The sequence below is a fragment of the Myzus persicae genome, unplaced genomic scaffold, assembly GCF_001856785.1.
Source record: "Myzus persicae strain clone G006 unplaced genomic scaffold, MPER_G0061.0, whole genome shotgun sequence".
Lineage (NCBI taxonomy): Eukaryota > Metazoa > Arthropoda > Insecta > Hemiptera > Aphididae > Myzus > Myzus persicae.
In genome coordinates, this window is record NW_019104239.1 from 50,264 (window position 1) to 76,353 (window position 26,090).

General features: G+C 28.8%; 1 protein-coding gene across 1 annotated transcript in view; it reads left to right on the plus strand.

Moving 5' to 3' along the window:
* The first annotated feature begins 3,605 nt into the window (after window positions 1-3,605).
* Window positions 3,606-26,090, plus strand: part of LOC111040371 (bifunctional heparan sulfate N-deacetylase/N-sulfotransferase-like) — a 47,705-nt gene continuing 25,220 nt past the window's right edge. Inside the window, exon 1 of the mRNA XM_022324264.1 lies at window positions 3,606-3,846. The gene's annotated coding sequence lies outside the window, so the exon portion shown is untranslated. The remainder of the gene's footprint in view (window positions 3,847-26,090) is intronic.

Genomic DNA, 26,090 nt, shown 5'->3' on the forward strand with positions numbered 1-26,090 from the left:
TAGTAGGTTAACATTAGTAAATTATTTTGTAAGTATTCAACAAGCAAGACGACAAAGTTATAATATTATTAAAAACATAATTAAATTTAAGAAAAAACACGTAAAAGAGAAAAAACTTTTTTAACCATACCTGTTGTAATAACTGGATGATAAATTACAGACGGCCCAAACTTCTATGTTTGTTAGAACGGAAAAGAAAACGTTTTATTTGTGGGACCAAGTACCCAAATAAAGCTCAATATGATTTTGAACACATTAGTGTTACAATAGTATAATATAGCATATAGTATCTAGGATCCAACTATAGAACGTGTCGTATACATTTTAATATTTTATCAAATTTCAAAAACTTATATTCAACTGGAATTGCATACATTACAAAATGTAACATATTAAATGCATGATGAATATTTTTTATAAGTGATAAAAGAGTTAAACTTTATAGTAGGTATTACATACATTTTTAAAAATATATGTAAATATGTTGTATCATAGTAAGAAACTGTCAAGATTGTAATGTATTTCAAATTATTTAACTTCTAATAGATAATAATACGCTAAACGCAATATTGACATATCTATACTGTTATATAAAATTGTGAGGGGTTTCCTACGACCGCGCTAACCGATAAAACTACCTATTCAATTGTCGTGTAGGTTTTTTTAAATTGACGAGGACATCACAGAGAAGGTTTTAGGCATACATTTAGTCTAATAAAGTTAATAAATAAATAGTTATTATTCATTAAAATAAATGTGTAAATTCTATACCTTTTTTAGTAAGAAATAGTCGCTGGCTGAAAATAAACAACAATCAAACTCGACAACCATAGATGCTTCCAGGCAGGTCGGTATCGACGTCGAATAATAAACAATTATTATAATTATTTAGTTTAGCCAAAAAAAAAAAACAATTAATTTTATCTGAATATCCAAGCGAATGTGTTATATTAGTTATTGGTAAAAAATAACTAAAAACAAATAACTAAAAGAAATTTTCATATACTGCCTATTAAGATTGCTGAGTTGCATTTATAGCCGCTTCGTCGACGTATCCACAGTCAAAATAAAAAATAAAATAAAAATAAAAAATATTATTCATATATAGAGTATACGCTTAGCGTGGGGTACGATGATAATAATATAATATCCTACCTGATAATATACTGCTCGCATTATAACAAGTGAGTATCATATTATATAGATTTAGCATTTTCAACAGGCAACGAAGTGCACGGAATTAGCTAGTTTTATATTATGTAATTATAAAAAATGTGTTTAAACAAATGTTTAAAAACAAATTTTCTAGTACATTTGTTGCATATATACCTTATTATAATATAATACTTGATAATTCATATAATCAAGTATCAACAATTTTAAAAATATGACTAGAACCAATTTAAAGTTTATACGAAAAAGATTTTTTAATTTTATATTTATTATTGTTTAAAATACTTCAGCAACATAAACAAGATTAAAATACGCGGGTATATATTATTAAAGTATGACAAATCTTTTTATTATGTCCTTTCAACTTTCTTGTAAAACTTTAAATAACTGTGGGTTTTTGGTTTGCAGGTAAAACGTTTTAAAAATTGGAGTCTTGTGTATAACAACTTACTTAGGAAATTAAAGTTTGTGGAATTATTGTTAATAGGTATACATTTTGTTTTTGAAATAAAAAAATATACAAACAAAATTTAAGTTTAAACTTAATTACAAAGGTACATAATGTGTATAGTGTATACAGATATACTAGTATAAATGTCAAGTATAAAAAGTATAATATAAAAATTAGAAATTCAAACAATTGTTTAAATTTATTATTAACTATATTTATTTGTATTGCTATTTATTTTAAACTTTCATCACATTAGTTAAATAACTTAAATACCTATATTATTGAGTATAGGCATAATGTATAAACTATAAAGTACGTACTTGTATATTATAATATTAGGGGGAGGTTACTATATTAACCTAAATCATAATAAAATATTTTACAACAGGTACCTACTTAAGTTACCTAAATTATTATTATATTTAATTATTAATTATGTAGAGAAATTCAAATTATGTATGTCTATATTCAAGTAAAAACATATACGTATGTATTAGATAGATAATATTATAGTAGGTGCTCGAATATTTTTTAAACATTTTTTTCGTTATGAAGTATTTCATCCAAAACCCCAAATTGAATATAAAATGTACCTAATAATGTTGTCTTCAACTTAAATATAAAAAATACTAGATAATTGTAATTGGCGAGTTGCTTATTTTATATTTTAATCCTATGTATATAACACAGCGTCACAGCCAGTATAGGCACTCCAATTACCAGCGTTTTGTATAAAACAAGAACAATGCAAAATACTGTTGAATACAGATGATATGCAATTCTATATGATATTATGATTAAATGATTTCTATTCAAACTCTATTCGATATGATTAAATTAATCATATTTTGGCCGTCAGTAATAATTGTTGAGCTAAAATGCTTGAATTTTTATCGAACGAAGATTTGTAAATAATAAATAAGCACCTAGTAAATACGATGAGTATTGTGTATGTACATTTTATTCATTTATAGGATAGGTCAAGAATAAGCGAAAGTAGACTGAAAATGTCTGTTATACATATCGGAAAAATTAAAATGAAAAGCTGATATCTAATGTTTTTCTCTAAACTCGTAAGAGTAAAATTTATTACATAGTATATTGTACATGGGTTCTATTATACCAATATCGTGGTATTTGTATTGCTTACAACATGTCAACATATATACAATATACATATATAATGCGCGTATAAATTATTTATCGTGTATGCTTAAGTAGACACAGCAAGTATATTACTATATTACACAGAATAATATTATACATTTCGGTGTACGACGTTTGATGACGATGTGCCTATATTATGATCTTATTATAATATAGTATGGCAATATTATTGGTCATATAGAGGTACATCGGTGAGTATAGTAGTAGTAGTAGTTACTACAGTTGTGCATTATAGTAACCGCGCTCGAAGACAGGCGTCTGGCATCAGTGCGATATTAATTTACGGCGCTAGACGGTACTCGGTAATGGGTGTGAAGTGAAGTGCGGGTGGCGGGTGGGTAGCCGATAGGCGTCCGTCGTCGGGAAGAAATAAAGTAGGTATCTAAGAAACGTGTGCGTTTTGGTGAGGGGGGTGAAAAAATTGAGGTCCGTTCGTCAAACGGGCGACGCGGCGCCGAGGACATGAATACCTATAATAATAATAATAATAATATTATGTGTAGGCTGTCTGTCGGCCGAACGTCGGCGGGGTACCCGGTGTTTTGGTGGCGAGCCGTTGGCAACACCGAATCCATCGCCCGCCTGCCTGCTGACCGACCGAGCGTGTGTCGTGCGCGCCCGCCACTCCCGCCGCTCCGCCGGTGACCACCACCCGCTCCGTCCGCCCCACAAACGCACTTCTCCGCCGCGCTCACTCATCACCGGTCCCCTCGAGCCGACGACCGCGTTCGTGTATGCGCGCGCACCACTGCGCCCGCGTTTTCCGTGCGTGCCTACTGCCGCCGCCCGCCTACCCACTTCCCGGTTGTCAGTTGTCGTGCTTGCCGTTGCTGCCGCCACCGCTTCAGTTCCCGTCCGATCGGAATGCAGTGTATTGGTGGTGGCTCGTCGGCGACTCACGCGCGCATCACGCTAACTCCGCCGCCGTCGTTCCGTTATCAATAATTTTCGCGTTTTGGCTGCTCTCACGTGTGTGCCGATAACACCGATCGTGTCGTGCTGTGCGATCCATATCCATTGACTTTGTCTGACCGGCTTTGGCAGCACCAGAAATCGTAAGTAGCCCTGACTGCACATAATTTAAAATATTTTACGTTTCCAAAATTAATATAATCGTATACGATTTTTGCGAGAAATCGCGCCCTGAAGACGTACTGCGGGATTGTAGGTGGTTGTCTGGAATCTATAAAGGAACTATTGTAATATTAAGTAGGTCTAGACGACTAGTCGTGTAACCGCGGTTATCTACGACTTACCTACTGGCTATATACAACTGTTCGCAGATTTCGAGGCCCCGTCGCCGCGTTCTAATTTCGAAACGATCTTACGCGTTATTTTTGTCCGATTGCCTACAGTATAAAATATCTGACGACTGGTTTAGTAATGGATAGCGTTCTCCTCTCTGCGTTTGGTATAGATCACAACACAGATACTGTGCGTCGGTAGTAGTAAGCAGGTACTTTACAATTGTCTACCTGTCTCTACCTTTTATTAAATCTGAATCACGGAAACCATCTCACATTTTTCGTATAAGTAGACGCTCACGACAGTTTTATTATTATTATTGTTCGTTGGGGTCATGAGGATGTTATGAACGATAAATCTGCAGTGTGTATCGATAGATAGATTTTAGTTGTGCGAATCGCAGAAGTGTCACAGCTCTGGCTGCTGCACGCACGTGTTCAAGGTGAATAACGTACATTATTATATTGTATAATAGGTACCCTACTAATTTGTTTACCTATCGTGTGTGGTTCGAGTAAAAGTATGCGAATTTCTTGGTGTTTTCCCACCTCTCCTGTTTGAAGCTATGCTAATAATGAACATTTATCCTTAAGGCGATAAGGCCGTTTAAAAGTAATCGCAAGACATGCTTACAAATTGTTTAACTTTTAAAAATCTAATAATTAGACTTGACGTTTTTATTTTGTATTAGAGACAATTTTTTAATCTACGAAACAGTATTAGGTATGTCAGTAGGCAGTAGATGATTATGGTATTTATTGACCATTAGCCAATATTACTGATAAAGTGATAACCAAAAGTTATTTAATGTGTTTTTCAAAACGTGCATTTATGTTACAATGTTATCGGCCCAATCATTAATAATAAATTATATGTTATCGAACTTTACTAAACATAATTTTGTATTAGGTACCTACGCGGTAAGTTTCAAATGTCTGTTATCACGATGTAGGTTATCATTTACCGATAAAATACAAGATATACATTCATTTTTTTGAACTAAAAAATCTGCAATTTAAATTAAAAATTATTTTTATTTTTTGCGCATGTAAGCATTTAAATTTCAAAGTATAATCTATACGTATTATATTGTTATTTTACTACAATCCAAAAAATAATACTAAATTTTGACCAATACGTAGGTAGATATATTTATATTAGTCTTAAAATTATCAAACTTTAATAAAGTTACATTTAAAGTGTTTTTAGTTCTAACAATCTCTGTTTTTTTTTAATAAAATTAAGGAATGTTGTTAATATCTCAAAATTATAATAAGAAAGGATAAAGTACTTAATTGCTTTATATACAGGTAAAACTAATTCAAATTTCAATTTCCAGAATGATAATGATGTTCACAAAAAATGTAACACGAATTCCAGATATGAGAGTTTAGGTTGTTCTAAAATTTATCTATGTGGGGTGTAATGGAGCAAATGATACATTTAATCCCACAATTTATTAATGTACTTAGATTAAACTGCATTATCTAATTAAAGTAAATTAAATTTCCTGGGATAATTAAGAAATTTACTTTTAATTAAACATAGTTTCTTTTGATGATAAATACTTATGAGTATTACATATCGTAATAACGACTACCTATATAGTTGAAATCGAGGTTGAAATGTTATGTTATGTAATCGTAACAAAATATAATAATTAGTTTGCTATACTTAATATTTGCAGTAAATGCTACTGTTATATATTTAAAATGTATCAAACGTTACGAATATTTTCATTCAAGACGTATTTTACCTATTCTTTTACGGATTTAATGAACACGACTTATTAAATATGACTATATGAGAATTAATTTAGAAATATTTATAAGACGCATTGAATAGTGCTTGATTATTTGACACTCCCTCTTAAACGGGTGACGTTACTGCTTAAATGTGTGGATCATTATCGAATTTAACTTATAAATTAGTGATGATTCTCGAATTTCATTTATACAATTGTTCAGTGTAGGTCGAAAGTTCGTAGATAAGTACATAATTGTAAAGCATTAAATATATGATAATTTGTACTCAAATTTGTAGGAATATAATATCTATCGCAAATAATAATTATTAATATTATTACTATTACTTTACTTTATTAATTGTGGATAGTATTTCGTATAAAGAGAGTAGTTTAGCTTAATACTCGTAGGTACAGCTTCGAAAGCTAAAATGTGTGGAATTTAAAGATCGATTTTGGTCTTGTAAATAGAGAAATAATTTACGGATGGATTAACCCATTGCGGTAAAAGTACTTTACCATAGGATATGTTAGTTCCGTGATATAAATTACGTACCGAGGGGATAGTTATATTAACGGGAGAGAATACGCAGTCGTATCTATTGGTCCAGTGCAGTAACGGATGCCGTATGGAACCTGAGATTCCAGAAGCACTGTCGAAACGAGTAACACGATGACAACGAGATTTCTGGTTTACGGCCTAAATCTTTCAATCCAAACTACTAAACTTCTATTTTCTGCGAATTTAAATCTTGTGCTGTTGAAAATATAGAAATAACGAACTTTAATTTTAACAAAAAGCTATACTGAGTCAGTATTTGAATAAAACATTTTAAAAAGCTCGTGACTTTCTCATTTTTCAGAATTATTAATTATTAACCATTCAAACCCGAGTTCAAACCGTTTTTAGAGTTTTAACATTTTTATTAGTGCTTATATGATAATAACTTACATACATAAGCAATAACTTGAATATTTTATAAACACAAAAAGACATTGTATTCGTACTAAAATTACCTAGTATAGGTTATTATATAGAAGTATCACCTATTTTATATTATTTTTCATAATATATTTCTAAATTCAATTTCTATAGACTTATATATTAGATTGTGCTTCTATCTTTAATATTTAATTACGAATTCAAATATATACACCTATAGGAAATCTTATGGGACGTAGGTATTTATTGAGTGTTTCAATAAATAACCAAAAACATCTCCAAAAACCATATGCACCTATCTAATAAATAATAACATATAAACATAGAAACAGTATTTGAAAATTGATTTAATTTTTAATTTAGTATCTTGAACTTGATAAATTATCCACTAGATATTTCTTTGTTAAGACACAATAATGGACAATTGAGTGGGCAATACAAAATATTGTAACCCTCGAGTTTTTATTGATAAATGGTGAATGGATAATATATAAGTGTTTTAATAATACAGCATTTTGTTAATCATAAATAGCGATTGTAAATAATATTCACTAAAATATTTTTATTATTCAATTCAGTTAATCCGAAATAAATCTTATCTGTGTGCCTAATGCCTATACATAAATTGCATAAGAGTATATTTATTTCAGAATAATATAGGCGTATAACCTAGTATTACCTATACCTAGTATATTTTTAGTTCTTTATGTTTTTAGGAAAGACGATGTAGGAAAAATATATTTTTGAAGTGTAAAATAAGTAATTACCCATATTCTATGTAATTCTAAGTAGGTAAAGTGTAAAATATGGTCAGTGGTAAAATAAATTAATGAAAAAAAGTAATATGTGTGAATAGAATTGCAAATTTGTTTTGTAGTTTATAAGATGCTATCTTATGAAAATATAAATACAATTTACATTTAAATTTATTAACCTTTTTATTTTTATTTTATATTCTACCTACATTAATTCGATAACTTTTAAACAGTAAGTTTTAAATGAAAATTTCCCATAGTCCCATTTTAAAAACAACGAATTAAATTGAAGACAAAAAACTAAATAATATTGACAAATAGTTCATATACTTTAGTTTGGTTTTATTTGCGTTTTCTGTCTATTATTAACATTAATACATAGTTATTATTTAGTATAAATGTTATTATAATGTTAATTATTAGTTTATTACTATTGTTAGTTATTTACAAGTTGACAACTTGTGCAAAGAAGTAATACAACTTTCGTTATCATATAAAAGTAAATGTGAATGAACTTCTAAGGTTTTAACATTGATTGATGTACTTAATACCTATTATAGCCATAATATTTTTAAAATAAGTGTTTAATTTAATTTTATTATTTTCGATGTAAGTTGGTCATCAATTCATCATACATAATGCATTCGGTGTACCTACATAAACACAAACACATTTTATTACGTTAAATTTTCATTAAATTAATATTTTAATTGGCGTTATTATATTCGGCTGAACAATAGCGGACTTGTTCACTTCTTTACCTAGGTAACCTTCGGCCGGCGTATTCCTCCGTGTTTTCCGTCAAATTCAAAATGCATTGGCTTATGTCGGAGTAGTTATATACACGACGGATGTAATACGCCGCGTTTCCATCCACGGTAGAAAACGGCGGTCGGCTTGCGTTTTGACGGCCGAACGCCGAAGTAATAAAAACTCCTGTTTTCTTTTTATTCGTTAGTAAAAATCTATCGATAAAAAAAAAAATCAGTAACAAAATCATAATATTTTCTAGTTCCAATCAATTATCGTAGTTTGTGTTGACTGTGGCAGTTGAAGAAAATTAAAATTATGTGTAAAATATCAGTGGAGGAGAAGTATATTAAAATATGAGAGATTTCTTTTATTGTATCAAGGCGTAGTTCAAAGTAGATTTGCTATTTGTGGATTTATTTATTTACGGGTTATAGAAACAAGTAAGTTTCTGTAATTTTGGAGACTCGTTCTCTAGGCCGTTGAATGTATCTGTTTCTATCTAAATAAGATTATGTGCAGGAAATATCTCACGAACGACATGATGAAAAAATATGTTATTCCATATTTCCATCCACTATGATTATAATATTACTATGTACAATTCATTACCAGATTCTTTAGATTTCGTTTTAGACACTTGGCTAGCTGGCTCACAATTGGGCGTCCATCCAAATAAGCTATTGGTGCGTGTTTTCTAGGCCGTTCTAATTGATCTATACCAAAATGTGCGCACGTCTATAAACCGAATGCGCACCACTAAACGTCTAACATTTTACTGTGTGCCGATATCGATATATATGCCGATTTATACTTGAATATTGTGTACACACGATTATTCCTACATATTATGCACAATGTTTATTGCTTCTGACGTATTATAATAGATAAATAACGGTTGCTTGTGTTGTAGTATCTATATATGAATGTGATACTGAGCTATATTAGGTATACATCAGCTGGTTAGAACTTATATAATAACTGTCGAATGTCGATCATGTATCAATGATAATATATCAAAAAATGCCAACAGAAATCATAACCATATGACTCCCAATATTATTAAAATGATTTTAGTAGCATGCATTTTTTCTAGAATATTTCTGAATATCTAATTACAGTTAAAATAAAATAAAAAAATATATATAAATATTATTATCTAAATATTATTATCTAAAAACGTAGGTATATTGAGCGTTATAATAATTGTTATAAGAAAATAATAGGGAACGAGGTATCATTTTTAAAACCTCATTACAAATATTTATGACCACATAAATTATGTATGCATCCAAGCTTTTTAACTAACTTGTGCTAAAAGTAGTAAAACGCGTGAAACTGCAGTATACAGACATCTTACTATTATACTATACCTACTATAGGTTTTAAGTTAAGTAATATGATTATTTGATGTTAAATCGTTGGCGATGATATATATATATAATGTATTATATGGATATAAAATCAGTTTTAGTTAGTTGTAATTTGTAGGTATAATATACTTGCTCTTATAAATTGAATCACTAATATTTTTGATTGTTAAATTTAAAAAAATATAGATTTAAATACCCGTTCGTTTTCAATATACTAGTATATTATTATATGCTACTGGTAATTGAGCCTTCATCTAAATCCACTGGTAGTAGTAAATATCATTTAGTGCATATATTTTAATAATCTATTTAATTTGTATCTTACATCTTTCTATACGAGTATCTATATATATTATTATCGAGATTATTATATAATATTGTTGTATGAGTTCATTGAAGATCTGAAGCGTTCACGCATTATATTCATATAATTATTTTTTTCTATGTAGGTACTTATGTGTCGCATGTCACATATTATAGTCACTGCGTGTGTGAAAGGTTTGGAAAAAGATAACATACCTATTGGTTATTGGCTATTGGTGTAAAATCTTCTTATAGCATTATAAACAGTAGACATCAGTAATGGTAATAATAATTCACCTGAAAATCACGCGATAGACACGTTAATATATCTTACCCTTTTCACTCGAATTCTTCCGTGTCGTATATAATATATTTAGGTTTATACAGGATATAAGGTTTCGGGGAAATTATCGATTGGTCACCCCTACAAATGTTGATTATACTGCCGTCGGTTCCAACTATTTCTATAACAAAATAAATATCGTTGATGAAGAGCAAAGAGTCGTAAATGTTAGGTATTCGAGTATGTGTGTGTGTGTGGGTGTAATATAATATCTTAACGTGCCCGGGGGTGGCCTATAATATGTTATGTGCATACGATGTTCTGCTTCGCCGTCCCTATAGTTACAACCATTCAACGATTACTCGCGTCTCGAAAACTGTGGTTAGCATTATTATTTCGGTAGTAATTTTTACAGTTCAAGATAATATATTGCGTTTAGAACGCGCGGCGGTCTATACCTTTGTAATCTATGCCGTATCCTAGTATAGGTTGGAATAGTGGTGGCTAGCAGGGGAACTCAACATTTCCGAGATTACAACCCAGATGCACCCTTTGTGTGACCGCTTTTTTATGTCAGGCCCCATCGCGCGCAGGTGTTATCTTTTAAATCGTACGAATATAATACGTCAGTATTATAATATTACGCACCGAACACACATGAGCTTATGATATAGGTACATAAAATATATAGATGAACGCGGTAAAAACCATTGGAAGTAGGCGTGACCAGTGACCATCACGCAGTTAGCCGTCGCACGTCTATTATTATATATATATATTATCTCGTATGTTGTACTATTATACTAGGTACTACTATATTATGTGTTTTCATTCTTCACATATAATAAGTAAGCATATGAATCCAGGTGTGCACACGAGTTCTCAATGCACATTATATTACTATTATTGTGATTGGAAAACGCGATATAATGTATTATATTATTATGTATGCACTCGTTTTTCGCTGCTTCAATTCTACTAAACCATAATATTATTGTGATTAATACAAGTTTCTGTTTAACATGAATAAGTCACATACACCGACTTTTTTAGAACACAATATAATGTATGTATCTTAATTTTATTAAATATATTCTCTGTAAAAGTTTCGGTTTATTTCTATTCCGTCTAGGACACTATATACAATATACATAGGCTTATTTTGGGTCTAATTTAAAGGGTCGACGATTTATGCAAAGCCCTACAGTTTTTTTCTGACTTGTGGATTGTACGCAGATGTAAATATATAATATGTAATATGTATCCTTCAAAGTACCTACCGCCATAAGTATACACGTGAAATAATAAGCTTATACAAATTATGACTCGTCTGTGAAACGAAGTGTTGTGGCTTAGACATAAAACCATTTCGTCTAAAATTCTAATTTTTAAAAATAATTTTATTTCCTTTAGGTTTAAGCGTTGGTTATTTGTTTCATGAATTATGATGCACTGAAATTTAATTTATGCGTAACAACACATCAATAGAAAATATATAGCTTACAATTAAACATTTTCATAAAATATGTCATTGTTAACGACACTCAAAAAAAAATTCGAACGTTTCAAATAACTATAATTAGTTTAAAATGAGTTTAAACATTTCAAAACAGTATAGAAAATGATAATTTAAGGAACAATTTAATGTTTTATCTATGATTACTATTTTTTGAGTTACAACACAAAGACTATAATCGTTTGATAGGAAATCTTAAATTTATTCTTGAATAATATCCAATTTACTCAACATTTAGACGTCAAACTGTTGTATACAATCTTGTTAGAAAAACAAATATCTATCCTTGTATTGCATTTCTTAAATGTTAAAAATGATAAGCTTTATTCTGAAATTCCTGGTTTTCTTTGATTTTTGTTTTGTTTTTCGGTTATTTTGAAAATTACTGAACATTTTGACACTTCGATACATCATCTATAGATCCAATTTGCTACCAGAAACCATCCTTAAAGTTGAAAATCGAAGCTTTTTTCTTCTATAAAAATATGTGTCTTCAGACACAAAAATAAAATAAAAACACTTACCTATCATTGTAAAATCAATACATTCATTTGCTTTTCTGAGAATCTAAAATTATATGATTGTATTGACATTTTCAATAAATATAATTATTATTAGTACTTTTATAGTTTTTAGATATATAAAATGTAAGCGTTTTTTTTTTATTATTTACATAAGTGGTGTATGACTATTTCATTAGCATTTATTTACTTATGGCTAAAATGTTTAATGCATAGTAGCAGGTGGGTGTGTCTAATATAGTATAATTAGTAATTCCCATATAATAGGTTAACCTCTTAACCTTAACTATCCGTTAAAATATTATAGGTTACACAGTTTCTCTTTAATTAGGAGAAAATTATTTTGACATCAACGATTTTTAAATGTTGTTCTTTAAGTTTATCAGTTATAGCAATAGTGTTTCTATAACTCTTCTGAAAGTTTTAATCCACAACGAGTTTTACATTTAATAAGGAGTCAAAATTGTCAAATAGATTTTTGTTTCACTTGAAAATGTAGTAACTATTTTTGGAAAATAGTAATTTGCAATGTAACTGATGATATACAGTTTCATGCGACTTTGATGTTATGACTGCGTGCATTGATAAATCGATTTGAAATCAGATATTTCATATTTCTTCTAATTAAAATTTTTTTTTAAATTTCTTCATTTTTTTTTTATCGTGTGATATGGAAACAACATTTTTATTCATTGATTTTGTCACTTGTGTTTATACTTCTTTTCATTCGCATTCTATGTATAGGGAAATGAACACTGTACTTGAAAAGGGCTCTTTATTCTTTTGTAAAGGGGCCCGTAACAAGTCCGCATAACTACTTATTTTTCTATCGTTTTACTGCGCGATAATACAACGTGTATCGCACTAAAAAATAATAGATACGCTGTATTAATTACAATACGTACTTTGAAGAATCTAAAGATAGCTGTAGCCGCCCATTTGCATGTATACAGATACACTGATTGTGAATCTGTATACCTATTATATTTATTTATATATTTTATCATACACATCACATAAAATCATTCTTATAAGAGGACCGCCGTATATTGTCTCTGTCTCAGTGGTGTAGACATATATTTCCAACGGGGTGGGGTTTGAACAACCAATACTACCCCCCTCCCATTGTGTTTAGCACTGCTGTCATACAACCGCATAACATCATAGCAAAATGTACGTTCTGAATAATCTTTTTGGCTCAGGTGTGTTTAATATAAGAGTAAATTGACCTATTATCAAATTAAGGAGTATATAGTGTAACTCGTAGATTTTTTTTAGATTTTAATTTTAAAGCAAGTATTTCAAAATGCACAAACAATTTACTGTTTTAACATGCTCATAACCTGCTTCAAAATTAAAATGTAAAAAAAAACTTTGAGGTTCACTAGATAATATTCTTATTTCTAAATTTAATTATATAGGTAAATTTGGTCTAATATTAATCATAGCAGAGTTAATTGAATTATACAGCACGTACAATTTGCCACGGGTTTGTAAGACGGATACAGTATATATGCATGCGGTTGTAACATCTTAAGTTATTAATTTTTAATATTATTAGGTATATTTTTGTATTTATCAATACTATATCAATATTTATTATGTATATTGTATACCTAGGTATAGATAGTAATCTCGATTGAAAATACTCCGGAAAATATTATTTTTTATTAAGTGATAATGTGTTATTCTTTATACTAGACTTATCATTACTTACCTATTACAGCATATTTTTTTAAAAACTATATTACGAATATTACTTATATATTTTAGCGTGAACCTATATTTTTTAAACTTATCTAAAAAATAATTCAACGAGCGTTTATGTGAGAACCGTTATTGATTTTTAACGTTCTTATCCCTCATTACTTCTATGTAACACTGTACGTATAGCTAATTTAAATATCGTTGGTACCTATTACGATGTATTGCTAATTGTACCTACTTGAAAGAACATTTAATGTAGGTAAAATTATATGTACGTATAATAAAATTATAAGTAATTATTTGTGATAAAAATTGTTATATACTTCGCAATTTATATTTTGTATTCATTCTTTACTACCTATCTATTATTTTGATTCGTAAATAATGTGTAATACAATACACCACAATATATACACAATTAGCCTCGTAATTAGCATCAAAATTAATAGAAAATGTTAGTATTATTTGAAACTAGGTAATTGCATATTATTAAATTGAAAAATACTAACTGAGGTAAGTAATTTATTATTATACGGTGTAATAATATAATTTATAGTATTAGGTATAGTTCAATAATATTATATTCGATTAACCTAACCTAAAAATTGTTCGAATGTTGTTTTTACGACCAGCTAGGATATTATATATTTGAAAATGGTTGAACAAAAATAAAGCGCCCTGTAGTTGGTTCGTGTGTATAGACGTATAGTTGTTTGTCTTTCAGCTGCATATATTTAAATCCTACATTATAGTTCCGTGTTCATAAGCAAAAAGGGGCTTAGTAATTTTGTGACTGAAGTAGTAGGCATAATAATTATATAAACATATAAATATATGGGTAGGTACACATAGGTATAAATATTTTTATATGAAAAGATATTTTATGCTTGCTATTATATTAAAATGGTGGATGTCGAATTAGAACATTGCCGAGGCTTATAGAGTTGTAGTAGTAGACTTAATAATATGGCGCCCTTTTGTTAGGTACCTACCTATATTATATGTAATGTGTATAATGTATATATATTATATTATGTGATGGCTCGCCCTATATCGTTGTAGACGGTTGTTAGTCGTCAGGTAGATAGAAAAATTATTTGACGATTGTATATTATGTCCAGGAACGACAATATAAATATATTACTTAAATGGAGTATAAACGATTTGGTTTTTTTTCTTTTTTGGGCAAATTCAATTGTAGACCCAAAAGGGAAAACTACTTTCAAAAGGACATCTTGCGGAATTTATTGTTAAGTATTGAATATGGTTATAGTTGAAGACTATACTTCAGGGATGGCGCCGTTGCTTTTAAATGCCATTACGCGTTGACAATATAGTTTCTTAAACCGTGTTATACGAATTGCATGTTATAACCAAAATATTTTTAATTAAATTATATTATAATTTATAGGTTTTCAACTTATGTATAAGATTGGTGCCATCGTAAAACCATAATATAAGCAAATAGGGAAACTAATAGCAATTCAGTATGGGATATTTATCGTGTAGAGTTTTTCATAAATGTTGAATTTTTCAAATATTACTGAAACTTTGACCGAATTGTATTTACCTTGAATTTATCCATCGCTACTTCAGACACTAATATATATAATACGTAAATACTATATTTCTTCTAACAGGATTATTACTTTATAAATTACCCATATCTATAGAGTTATTTGATTTTAAAATTAATTTTATATAATATAATAATATTAGGTATATGTAATATGTATAATGCTAAAATTAATGAAAATAATTATTTCCTGGTACAAGCGTATAGGTAAGGTACTATTCATACTTATTTGTACTTCCAATAAAAAAAATAACTGAAAAATCAAAGTTACCTAGTTAAATATATAGCATACAATAACTGCTAATAATTATGGTTATTGACTTTGTAGTATTATACCAATATTGTTCTTATAATGTATGTAATGTAATTACAATCTGAGATCTGATCTAAAATATATTTGGAAGATGAAATGTATATTATCGGGTATTTGGACATTTCCCCCGTGTCATCCCCCCTTTCAATTTTAGGGGTGCCCTCCTCCAGACAGAGACATTTCCAACCTGAATCAATATATATTTTTTTACACATAATTTCTTTGGTTTTACCCGAAATATACTATAATCATATCGGTATCTATTGACTATCATTCTCATTTTTATTGAAGCTCTACAGATAAGCAACTCAAGTGCATTAATAAACATTTTAGATTCAGATTATCGTATCATATATAAGTTGTCACTTACCGCATAATATTAAGTAATATTATATCATGTTAGGTTTCCAGTAAAGAGCTATTGCGTTCTCCGTCAGTTTATATTACAGTAGTTGCCGCCTAGTTGTGTAATTATTTCCAGGGTCATGAAAGGGTCGATGTAATATTAATGTTGCCATTTACAATACTTAGTCGTTTACTGTCGCATATAATGCATCATGAGTCAAATACTCAAATTTCTATTACGATGTCTGAAACTTTGAATGAACAGTGATGGAAATGTGATGTTCTACGAATCGATAAATTGTAATTGCCGACCCAATGACATAATAGGTCCATATTATTTTTATGTGAACCTTCTGCGGTAATAACTATCACTTGACGTGTTGATGAGCTGAATATATTCTCAGCGAATGTTTTCAGCTGCTTACAACCTCCTAAGAATTTTGATTTTCATAATATATAGAAAAACGTTCTAGAAGTAGGTAGGTAATAATAATAATAAATAATTATAATATAATATATTATAATAATTATGTTATGTCTATAAGATTTGAAAATACAAAATGCTTATAATATGTATGTAACTATAGGTACATAGTTTTTAGTTTCGGTATAAAAGTTAGATAATTAAATAATTAAATAATAATAATAATAATAATTTAATAATTGATTTTAGTTTATGTATAAATCATAAATTATTCATATTTTTATAATAAATGTAATTTGTTATCTTAGTAACTTAACTAGTAACTGTTTCCTACAAACTTAGTAACTATAAACAACAAAAACAACAGGATTACACCTACGCGTCACGTCTATTCCCCAAGGATCAATAAATCGTTATGTTGATCTGTAACTGCCTTCACTAAAATAGTAAAAAAAAAAATTCATCAAATAATAAGGGTCATGATTTTCATTGCAGTGAGACCCACTTTCGTTCAAAAATATTACGCATATAAACGAGCGTATAATAACACCTTATAGTCGTGTAAAACTACGTAACAAACACAAATGTTATTATTCTTATTGTTATGGCTTTATAAGAGTTATGACTTAATTAATATTCTTTTATGTGGTTACTAATTACCTACAACATATTATCAAGTAATACAAATTATAATTAAATATAAAATATATCATATGATGTAAACTACCTATACTCCTAAGTAAAAGTTGCTGATTTGTACTTATAAAGTGTTCCGATTAATGTTCTTGTATATTAAAATATATATTCTATGTAGTATGAAGTAAATAGTGTAATAACAATTATTTTTTGTTATTTTTTTTAAAATTAAATTGTATTAGTCGTATCTAAATTATCACATAATTTTAAACTATTTACTATTAATATACTGATATACAACTATTTAATGTGCCATTTGATTGATCAACCTATGATTGAAGCCTATGTTTAATGTCCTAATTTATAAAACAAATACAGTAAACTTATAAGGCAGTGTCAACTGTCAAGTGTGCCACGTTTAAATATGGGTTAGGACTAGTGTGCCGAGAGGCAAAAAGATTGGGAAACGCTGCTATATACATACGGCTTTTTTTTAAACTACATATATATAAAACAATTTTTTATCTATAAAAGTGATTTTGAATGAAATTTTTTAAAATATGGTTAAAAAAATTCCTTTAAAAGAATATAAAATTATTATAATTTCAAAAATCTACCTAATTTGCCCCAATATAAATTATATACTTACAGATTAAATTAATATACTAAAGGTTTCAAGAATACATTGTATACAATTTTACTTACTTGACTTACTGTATTTAATTCTTGGTTATATTTTTTATACAAAGACGATATAAATTCACGTTGTTTTCTGTAAAAATATATATCACATTTTATGCTCGAAAACGTATTTTTGTATAGGTATTATAATATTATCTTATAACTTTACAAGTAAGAGTATTTAACCCATTCATTCCCTGGATTCATTTTTTTTTTAAATTAACTTTTTTCTTAGTTATTCATACGTTGTCCTTGGTAAACCAAATTTATTTTTAAATAAAACTATTAGCACATAATTTGCTAGATAAAAAGGAGTTTTATGTTTTGAGCAGTAAAATTTATTATATTTAACTGTTAATATTATAATTGAACCAGATAATCATAATTGTTATAAGAGTTACTGGTTGTTCCGTCTAACACTCACAGAATGTCTACTATTTTTATATCATAATATCATAACAATATTGTTTTGATGACCTGGTTGATGTCACCCGCAGGATATATTCTGTATACATATATACTACTGTCATTCTTATTTAACTTTCTGACAATATGCCAAACTATAACGTGTAAACAGCGTTGTATATTTATTGGCACCTGAAAATTTTCAGACGGAAATTAGATGACATTGTTGTCGTCTGTTGGTTGTTTTCCAAAATACAAACAAAAAAATGATGTAAAACACCGACAAAGTGTATAATGACTAATGAGTGAAAAAATGTAGTCGCAATGCGTTAGCGTCAGCGTATTATGTAATATTGTAGATACTGATATAATATTCTATCAATTTATCCGCATGTATTTGTAATATATATAATATGTTTATTTACATATTCCTGTTGTATTCATACTGTTAAACAATGTTTAAAATAGTGTTGATATTAAATAATAATAACTAATAAGTAATAACATTATAATATTATTAATAATATGTTATTAATTATATTTTGGAACTCTGGTTTCAATGGCAGATCATGCGGTTTATTTGAGAAATGATTGATGTGATATGGATTACTTGTGTACCCACATTTCCATTCATCATCAAAATACGACACGGTCATTTCAATAGAGGTACCTACACAAATTCTGGAGGGATTATATGCGTGATGTGCAGTCCGATATTTTACCAGAGTACTTACCGCATGATTTGTGACACTTGTTCTAATAGTCAACTGTTTTACATTTGATTATACTGAATAATCTATAGTTCAATTTATAATTTTCAAATACGTAAATATACATGTTTTCTATTCTGAATACTCGTACTGGATATTGATTTATTACAACTAAATTTACGTGAATATGTATATATTTGTATTTGTATTGTACCTCCTGCGCCCAAATTTAGCTATATCTATCTTAAAATAATCATTTGTAAATGATGAATTTATAAAACACATCTAATTGTTAAATAAACATTTCAAGGTACATTAAAAACAATTTTTTTGTACTGTTATTAATTTTAATCCATCTTTTAAAAAATCTTCTCAGTCTTTGTTAATCCTCTTATCTCACCTCGTAATCCATATACTTTTCCATCTATTACATTCAATCAATACATATCAATGTACATCTTTTAATTTTTTTACATCTGCATGCACGGTTCTTATTTGGCCTATACATTTAATATATAATATCGAAAAGTCCGTCTAAACCAATTTTTATAAAACATTTTTACTTAAATACAAAATAGTACTTATAAATAAAAACAAATCAATCTACAAAATATAATAATTATACATATATATTGGCAGATAGATATAATTTTTTAACTCCAATTGAAAAAGCACTTGAATGTGTTTAATGATCATTGTTGTATAATGAATGCCTCAAGACTCAAAATGTATTATAAAAACTATATTCTTCTTTTCATATTAAATTATTTTTGGTAGGTGGGAACATCTTGGGTGGTGAACATGACACGTATGAGTGTAATTTAAACACAGAGGGACCATAGATTGGAGTTATTACTATTTATGTGTACTGTGTAGTTGAAAATATAAATGTATTAGAACGAATTATCATAGGAACTCCGTTTATAAATTATATGTTTGTGAAAGAGTAAAATTCATTTTTTATTACCTAATAATTTTATGCTTTTTATACATTTATAATTGATATGTAGTTTTATACTCGCTATATTATAGGTACCTATGGATTACTATAATGTTAAGCAGTAAATTATTTTTAATTTTGGAATGCTACATATTTGAGGAATTTCTAAGTTGACCTTTGAAAACCTATTTTTTAGTTCAAGTTCGACCGATGTATGATCTTGTTTACAATAAAGTTATAATTATTACGATTTATACCAACGAATGAATTGTTACTATAATTATTCGTTTAAAAATTAATATTTTTCTTCTCTATGAAAACTCAAAATATAATATAAACATTATAATATGTATATGTATGGCCACCTTATCTAACCGTCGTATTTGTGGTGACTTGTAATAAAAGTGCGTTTAAAATATTTCGAACATGTTTAAATTGATTTCTGTTCCATTCCACCCTGCACGTCTTATATACATCACATAGTCTAACAGCTCTTTCCACCTTTACCGTTCGATATTAACAACGTGCGCGTTCCTATAAACATCCGGTTTCTAGTGTATATTGCTCAAAACAGACGTGGAACGCGAATGTGCCCAACCGCAACATGCCAATTATTTCAATGTGTGGGAGGCCGGAACTTATGCAGAAAGGGAGTACGAACCCTTACATCCGGACTATTTGTCGGCCGGAAATTTCTGGGCGTACGACTTCAAAAGTATCGGCATTAGGTATAATACGGGTCTACGCTATAATGTAGATATAGCACTAATCAAAAGACATTTGATCACTTCGAGCATATAGGGCTTAGCTCTCCTCTGATTGGATATCTTATAACCTTTATTCTTTCCTATACCGTCTCTCCCGTTGTGCATAGTACATTATATTATAATATAGATCATTATTGTATTGTGGTATATACGGTAGACATGCACGGTTACATATTTTGTATTTACTATCTAAATTTTATAAAAGTGAAAACATTTACCTTTTCTGAAAAATATAATAGGTACTTATTAGTCTATATGAATATATATCGGTAGAGTATAGAAAATTCTAAATAACTATTTTTTTAATTCATATTATTCCCAAGTATTCCCATTGGAAAACGTATTCACAAAATATAAATATGTTGGTCATTTAAAATATATATTTTCTAAAAAAAAACACATATTATTTATTAAGCTGTATTGTAGCTGTACCCAATAAATGTTCCGTAAAATACGTATACTATTTCTCCGTTGCTATTATATAATATATTCACAAGAACGTCAAGAACTCTAATGAATGTCCAATACCGCAAGTGGGTACTTGTATAATATATAATATTTATACCTATGTAAAAATACTTGAAACGTTAAATTAACTATGTATTTGGTTGATAAGGAGTACGATTACGTAAATTATGGTATTAAACCAGCTCTTGTGTTTTGCTATATGAATGTAGTCTTGGGTTCGTTCATTCGTTCAATTTATTGTTCTCAATGCAAATGTGCACGTGCTGTTGCGTTTTGACCTTTCAAAACCTCAAAAACTCAGTGAAAGGCCATCTGCACTATGCACGCACAAGACCCATGACTGAAAAGTTCGTTAATTAGTCGTGTGCAACAATAACTACATAGGGACACGGTGTGTGTGATATAAGATTACACATTTTAATAAAATGTTGGAGCGCTAAGAGGCGGGCGAACCCTTGTAATTTATGATGGCAAAAAAATAAGTTAACGGTTCGGATAACTGTATGTTATGTATAATGTTTACAAGTGGTAATCAAAAACCCTCAAAGGAATAAAGTATATGCTTCCTCTGAATAATAGACCCACACGCGTACCTATTTTCATAAGCTACGAGTTATAGGTATACCCACTAACTGCTATATTTAATTAAATCTTAAACGTGTTATTATTACTATTTATTTTTTATTGTTCATTTATAAAATACGAGTCTAAATATTCTATGTAAGACTTGAAATGAATTCTCCTGTGCAATGAATGCAGCCACGAAAGGAAGCTGAAGCAGCTAACTAATGTAGTAGGATGTCCAAATTCTGCTTTGAGTTAAATACAACGAATACTGGTGCATATTATTCTCGTTAACCTTTGACTTCGCGTGAAATTTTATAAATGGTTCCGAAATCCATGTATTTTATTTGGTACCATGCAGACATACTAAAAGGGATGGTATGGTATTGGTATATGTATGTTCCGTGATTTAATCCCCGAAAAAATGTTATATGTTAAAGAAAAATAAGCTTTTCCGGGAAAAGTACCAATTGATGACCGGCATGATGTTGTTTGGTTGGTGCGTGAGTGTTACCATTAAATAATTCTTTGACCAACAAAATATGTTATTATATCTATATTAAATTCGAAGTTACTACTTCGTTTAAAAATAATAGAGTAGTAGACAAGGGTGCATAATATTATAATGAATACGTATTATATATTATAGTTGATTTATTTCTTTACATTTTAAATAATTTAAGAAAAATTACACCGCATCTTTTTTTTTTGTATAAAATGTTATGATACAATTTTATTTTATTATTATTAATTATTAAGTAAAATGCAATTATTGTTATGTATAACATTTGTTAACAATACATTATAATTTTCAATAAAATACAATTATTTATTTAGCTGTTGCTATAATATTACATAACATTATAATACAATTTAATTAACATCCGTTTATAGTAAGTATATTCCGGGGTGTATTTCAAAACTCAATTTTAACATATAAAATAACATATCTTGTTAAGTTTTTTTGAAATTTCAATATGTATACGTTTGTTAAATGGTTTTTTTCTAATTTTCGTACAAACGTTGTAGGCACATCATAATTTAAAATTGGTTCTTCTACATTATTTTAATCTTTTATCGCTATTCGTTTATTGCAAATCAATTTAACCCAACTTAATTTAGATTATCATAAATTACAAGAGAATTGAAATATCTGACTACTCAGTGATTTTTGAGGTGATTTTATTTTACTTTAACAAATTTACTAATATAGTATATTAAAACACGAAGACAACTTTTAGATTATAACTTAACATGGCTGGAATCTACCAAAGTTTTCATACTAATGTATTATATACTATTATATACGTTTGTATAAATATTCAAAAATAAATTGTCCTCGATGCCTATAAATGCTTACTTACTTAGTGAGCAGATTTAAGTAGGTACTTAAAAAAATTAACTTGTATCTGTATTATAGATTAGATTATACATAATATAAAGTAAATAATGTAGTTCAATATAACGAAATAATATTTGTATGATTATTACCTTGAATTTTATACATATTCTTAAATAAAACGCTATCCCATAACATAAATTGTGTGCTGACTTTTTAAATTCACATATATTATGCCCTTTTATTAGACAGTATTTAATCAATATTTTGCATTTATTGCTAATTTACTTTTCAGTTACTAACACATTTTCATTGTCCAATTTTCGCTTTTTGTAATAATTTTACTCACCTTATTGTGTACAAAGAATGCATACAACGATACCGCCGTTGACCCAAATCATTGAATATTTTGTCTAGAACTATACGTGTTAAAAAACGCATTATAAAATACCGGTTTTGATTCGCCCACCACTATATTATGGACTTGAACTCCACACTGCCGACAAACGCTTAACACATGACCCGAGTAAAAGGGAATTTGAGGAGTATACTATAATTATACTAAACATATAAATGTAATTCACGGAAACGATAAAAATTGTTTTCTTTATATACGTAAGATCCAGGGGCTCAAGAGGCGAGAAAGTTCAAAAAGTATTATTTACTTATGAACAAAGTTTATTCATATAGACTCTAATCTGTAGTTAGTACTTTTCAGAAATAATCTCTATACCTATGATTTAAAAGTAAGATTATGCTTCAGCTTTTTGGCATATCGTTTTGTTGTTTAAGACGATGGTTGCTTGACTAATAAAATTAGTCGAAATTATAACCCTCGTGAAGTCGCGACACATCATGTGTATCATATTATGTAAATATGCTATACCTATAAAGACTAATTAAAAAATATATAACAAGTTTTGGCCACATCAGTGGGGAAGGAATATTATTTGGAATAAAATATTATTATTTGTAAAATTATCGATTATATACGTTGTATACTACCACAAAGTATCAGGCATTTAGATACTTTTTAAAAATATTCGAAGACAGACACAGATATACTTATTTTGAAAATTATTTAAAGTATTCATTTAAATACTCAGTAAAAAAAGTATTTGAGTACGATTACAAATACCTTAAAACAGTTTTTCTTGATACTTTCAAATACCTACTTTAAAAATGTTTATAAATACATATGTTTACCTTTTAAATCAACAGAGCCGATTTTCATGTTTAACATTAATTTTAGTTATTAGAATTGTACATCGTATAATTTGCTGTAACTAACAAAATGTAGTATATACATTATACACATCTGATTTTTTGTCGAAGTATTAGAATTTTCGTTTGAGTATAATTCAATAAAAACTGAAATAGAAAATAATATGTAAGCTAAAATGAATAAGTATTTAAAAATTAGTAATTGCAGATTTTAAATACAATTACTTTGAGAAAGTTTTTAAAATGTATTGCGCATTTTAATACTTTAACTTAAATACTTTAATTAAAGTACTTTACAAGACTGGCAATATGTAATATTTCCAAAGTTGTTATAAGATTGGTCTCTGATATTTAGTTTGTAATCGAAATTTGAGTATTTGATAATACGATAAAATTACAGTTATGGTCGGGCAGGTTGATGTTAAATCATAATTTAATTTCAAATTTATAGCTAATATACACTGGGTAGTGTTAATTCTGTGAGCATACGTTGTGTCATTAATGTATGTTCTGTAGAATAATAATATTTTGTAAAAAAATCAAAATCAATGGCCAATGTGGTATATAATTGGTATTATTTCACATTCCAAATCAGTCTAAATAGTATCCATTCATAAAGCATATTATTATGTTGTGTAGATTCTACACCGTATATAGATACATGTTTGAATACAAGTGATCAACCTCGAATACACCGTGGTATATAGTGATGACAAGATGGCAATATAGCGATAAAATAACGCTCATCACTTTCACTCTGTTGCTAAATTCGGTTGGATAAAAAAAAAATCGATCACCCACGAATGCAGTTGGACACGTCAATGTATCATATTTGATCTTTGAAATAAAGGCTATCATGCACGTATTATACAATACGATTTGATTTTTATTTGTATAGATAATATACACGTTTCGTACATTTATCATTTATCGAATATCGGCTATCACCCCAAAATAATTTTGGATGTTGTTCATATTTTATCCAACAGTTTATGTACTGTGCCTAATCGCTTATACCGGTCTTCGGATACCGCAGGGTACCACCACGTAAATAATCTTGTGTTCCTACAATATGTTTGCACCTGGTTTACCCGGAATTGGACTGCGGAATGCGTGCAAAACTGTGATGTGGTTCGTACCTGGTTGGTAGAAGCTCTTCTTCGTAAAAACGGCATGTAATAAGCCGTGGGAGTAATCGCTTATAGGTAGTACATAACAATAGATTCCGGCAAGAGCGGACTTGGCATTGCTACAGGAATGTAATTTGCATTATACGTTTTAACAATAAACCTATATCTAAATGGCGTACAACAATAACAATATTATATTATTATAATATGCTGTGTGGTTCAAATTATATGTACGGGGGTGTAGTTTTTTTTTAAATATTGAAAATTTAAATGTACTGTTAATATTTTTGGGGCCAAAGATTATTGAATGCAAAAGGATTGATCAAATATTGAACAAATCGAACTTCGGAACCAATAGATTCTTTATTTCTAACAAACGTTTACAATTTTTAATATTTACGAGTTGCTGAGACGCTGGGTATATAGTCATACACAATAGCAAATCGAAAATGTCCTTACACGAGTGCTTACCACTTCAAGTTATATAGAGTGCCACGAATCCCATAATACACGTAATAATATCTTATGAATAATTGGTTTTCACATACTTTCAGTTAACTTTTGAAAATATTTATAAAATATAAAAATCAATAAACTGCAGGATAATTATTTTAACAGTGCGAATGCAATTCTAATA